The following is a 5,000-nucleotide window of genomic DNA, read 5'->3' on the forward strand; positions in this document are numbered from 1 at the left end:
GGTTAACATGGTGAAAATGTGGTCACTGTGGGTTTGTAGCCTATATGTTTTGGCACTATGAAAATCATAGAAATTTTTAATGGCACAGTCGTAATTATTAATTAGTTATTTGCTCGGTGGAGTAATTAGAATTCAAAGTTTATTTACGTGGCCTTTGACCCGTGAAGCTATTGGCACTGACTCCTGTCTATTATGTTATTAACTTCTGTCCTGCCATTATACGTCCACATAACTTTCAAGGAAGTCGCCATGTTTAATTATTGAGAGATTCGTGGTATTGCCCTCGATAACGATTTCTTTTTAATTTAAAGTGTCCAATGAAGCTGGAGTTCTAGATCTATATTCACTTCATGCACGTAACATGTCCGTGATTTTATGAATATTAAAAAAAAAGGAAAATAGTAAGATATAATACATTTTCCAGGTCCTTTATCTTGGTCGAATGATACCCAAGATATGATCCGAATTCAGAAAGACAGGAATTATTCTCAAGCATTTTTAACTTTACGAAGTAAGATTTTGGTTTTATAATCTGGAGTAACGGAGCACAATTCTATGCCGATATGAGTTGAATTTTCTTTTTCAACAAAATAATAGAAATGTAAAAGATACAAAAAATCTATAAATTTAAAACGAAACTCCGAAAAGATTGGTGGTACAGTGGCCTCTAGTATAACTTAGCGTAGTTACTGTCAGGTTTTTCTTTTGCGTAATTCACGGCTTATGATGCTGGATGACGCAAGATATGGGGAAGAGATGCTGTGACAGGAGGGAATGATGTAGATAATGTTCTGTTGAAATATTCTGGCTGGTTCAAACGGTAGTCATAAATTAGAAGGTCCAACAAGGGCCTAGTGCCATGAGTGCTCCTCCCGCGGTGCACTGCAGGCATTACGTTAGGGTCTTTGTAGCATCCTTTCGGCCTCTAGATGCTTTCACTTTTTAGCCTTCAACAGTATCCTCATTCCTGCTTTCTTTCTTCTAACTTATTGTCTAAACACTGTAGTACAATTCCGGTGATTTACTTCAGTTATATTCAGGAGCTGATTGGTCTCCCCGGTCCCTGAACCGTAGCATTTGGCCAAAATTCTTATATCAATAAATCTGATATCTTGGAAGAGAAAAATCCTTTATCAAAATATGGTAGAAACGAACCTCATGCTCAGGGAACTTAATATTCTTATTTTACAGGGACATGCGTACTTAAGAGAGAGAGAGAGAGAGAGAGAGAGAGAGAGAGAGAGAGAGAGAGAGAGAGAGAGAGAGAGAGAGAGAGAGAAGGGGGGTTGGGGGTGGAGCCATGTCGTATTTTATAGAAGCCATTGATTAAAAGTACAAATATTCTTTGAAATAATTTGCACCTACGGAGACACGAGTAATTCATGATAGTTATCCAAACAAAAAAGATCACAAACATTAATTGTTATATTGGAGAGTATTGAAATTATTATCAATATTTAGAACCTAACAATAACATTATTGTGTCCTAAACAGTAAACATCTGAAGAATATTTTCTACCATCCCTGGTAGGAATCAAACCCGCGGAAACAAGACTAAAATAAAGTTTGTTTCAAATTACATCTGGAAAGTGAAGAATTCCATGATATTCTTTCTTCTTTAATTCAATCATGATAGATGTAAACGTATCTTAAGGAATGCAAGGAGAACGAGAGGTATAGATATGTTTGTGGATTATCATTATTGTTAGTTTGATAAAGAAGAAGAAAACTAAAAGGAGCAACACTTCAAATAAATTATTTACAGCAGCCAGTTTCATAATTAACTGAAGGACATCACAAGCCTAGGAGACAATCACTTGTATCCAGAAGTAATTTTTGGACGCTATTGAAACTTAAAAAGTAACTCATATATGTTCGTCATTAATAGATAAAATAAAGTTATCAGAGATCACTAATACGTATTTTTCCGGTTGCTTGAAGTAAGAAAAAGATGGCCATCATATGTACGTAACTAAAAGCTATTATTATTATTATCACCATCATCATTGTTATCATCGTTACAATGAATGTTATTGGTATTATGATTATCAACATAAATATCATCATTATAATAATTATTTTGCGTAAAATCTTCCTTCATGAATGCTTGAAGAACGATATTTTAACATTCTTAATATGATTTTACAAAATAGCCATATGGGATAAAAGAAATAATCACTGAGATAATAGAAAATAGTAAACCTGAATCTAAACAAAGACAAAAACACAAAGAAACATGAATATCAGCAAAGATGACAAACTGTGGAGAAATAAGTCGGAAAAATGGAGGCAAGGGAGTATTGTGCTTAAAGGTAGCATTACAGATAAAGCTTTCATCTCTGATTTTGTAAGGATCAACAGCCACAAGAGAATTTGGGAAATTACTTTGAAGTTTTACGTGAAAGGAGAAAGAATCCTGATTTACGGACTTATAGGACATAGCTATTGTAGATTTTTGCGTCTTGGTCTTGCACGGTTCTGTAACCTTAATTTAGATGTATAAAACAAAGGGGATTTATTGTGCAATATTTTGATTCAATGTTGCCAGTGGAGGGAAAAGTATGTGGGCTGGCCAGGTGGTCTTATGCGATAGAGTTGCTAATCCCAGGCTGCAACCCGCCAAAGTCGACTAATAGCCATCAACATAATTGTTCGATTTGAAAGGATGTCAAAATAGATTTTATAAACAAATATCATAACTTCTTAGCTAGAACTGAACTTGGAACTCTCGCCGGGGAAATCTATTTGATATCCACCAGGACCGCTGGTACTATTATCGCAAGTAGGATAGGGATGGATAGTGCAACGTGTGTGCGGGGCATGGCGTGCTTTCTACGTACTGCTGATGAGACTTCTGTGTAGATGTGTGAAGCTACTATTTTCCCGGAAGTTTTACTGCACAGGAGGCTCATCCACGATTTAGCAATTGCATGATGAATGATGTAGTGACGCGTTATGATCGCTTGAGCGATTCCCTATTGGGGGAAATAGCTTACTGTTTTATATATATATACTGTATATATATATATATATATATATATATATATATATATATATACACGTGTACGTATGCTGTGTGTGTATGTTTGTGAGCATATGTATTGTTTGTTTGTTTCTTTGTTTGTAAGTGTGTGTGTGTGTGTGTGTGCGTGTATTTCCAATAGCCACCGCGCTCTCTGATCATTATCGACCTCCCAGATTTTTTTTTCTTTTATATTTGGATATACTTTACACCACAAGTCGATATCTGAAAAGGATTTAAACAGAAGAAATTGTTTTATTTTTACCTTTCGTCGTAGTGTGTGTGTGGATGATCTTACGATGACCGCCCAAATATCCGAAGCGCAGGCTATTTTCGTGAACATAATTTGACAAATGCCTCTAGTGGACTAGTCCTCTTTTTCAGTTGTAATATTATTGCTCCATTATATAAACTGTTGTAGAGAGCTTGACATACAAAACAAAACAAAAAATTATATAATTTCGACAATGAAGCTCAGTAATTGACACTATTATAAAACACGGAAGACCGTAAGGTCCCACAAGATCGCATTGTTAGTATCCTAGTATATAGAATGGGAGAGCATTCTATATACCATGGTCAATATAGTATAACCTCCCTTTCCTCTCGACAAGAGAGAGAAAAGTTATGCTTCGGTCAAGTTGAAACAATGAAAAGAGGTACTTCTATTTTCTCTATATTCCTAGAGTTAAGTTCTGATGTACACAGATTACAAAATTTCCTTTTATAACGTTTATGAACATTCTAAAGAAATTAAATAAAAATTATGTTAAAAAGTGTAGAAAATCCTATTAAGGTTTCCAAACAATAAATGTCTGTAAGAACAAAATAATGAATGCTAAGAACTGTCGATGTGTGTGCAAGTGTATGTGCATGTGTGTATAACATCTGTTTATTGTATTTACGTACGTGTATACAGAAAGAATAATAATGGGAATAACATTAGGAGACAGAGAAAGAGCAACATGGATACGAGAGGAAACTAAATAAGAGGATATTCTAACACCATGTAAGAAAAACAAATAGACATGGACAGGACATGTAATGAGAATGACAGATAATAGATGGACAACAAGAATAAGAAAAAGGATCTCTAGAGCTTGCAAACGAAGCAGCGGAAGGCAGAGAAGACGATGGATTGACGAGCTAAGACAATTTAAGGGTATAGAGTTACATAAAAAGACTATAATCAGATGTCTTTGTCCTGTAGTCGAATAGTCACAGCATGTCGTTTACTGTATCTATATTTTTTCGATACGTGGTATGAACATGTCATATCAATCGGATACTTGTCTGTTCTGTCAATAACCATAAGAGTTGTATCGGTTGGTAATAAAATATGAATTTGTCTGATATTTTTATTTGTGGGTTTGCAACTACCTGACGAGAATAAGACGCCATTCTTGCCGTATATAAATGGCTGCCAAGTTTCTTTTAAAGGCTAATTTACAAAGTTTCTGTAATCTCTTGTAAGGGGTTAGTGCCGAGAGTGCACCTCAAGGGGTCTTCACAGCGTCACTTCTACCTCTAGCCCCACCCACTTTCTAGCTTTCTACTTTAATCCCCCCTTTTTAGCCTTCTTTTTCGACCACTCTCCAGAGTCCTTTCTTCCATGATTCTATCCGACCTCTGCTCTAGACAGCCACCCCGACCATAGGGTTGCAGCTTTCATGCAACAATTCAGCCATTTATCTCTGTAACTTGATCATGTTTATTACAACACTAGTGTGTGCGACCCGTCAAAAATGACAGCTAAATATTTAGATAGAGATGCACACACACGCACACAGATTCAATCCTTCCCCCCTCCTCCCTAACTACAACCAACTGGTTCGGCAATTTGCGGGAGATTGTAGTTTCCGATTCTTACTAAACAGAGTATGACTACTTTCTCCCCCCTAACCGAGGGACGGGGAGAGCCTGATTAGTCATACGTTTGGCATACTGCTCAGCGTGTCAGGAAAGATATATATATATA

This window comes from Palaemon carinicauda, chromosome 6 (genome assembly GCF_036898095.1).
Source record: "Palaemon carinicauda isolate YSFRI2023 chromosome 6, ASM3689809v2, whole genome shotgun sequence".
Lineage (NCBI taxonomy): Eukaryota > Metazoa > Arthropoda > Malacostraca > Decapoda > Palaemonidae > Palaemon > Palaemon carinicauda.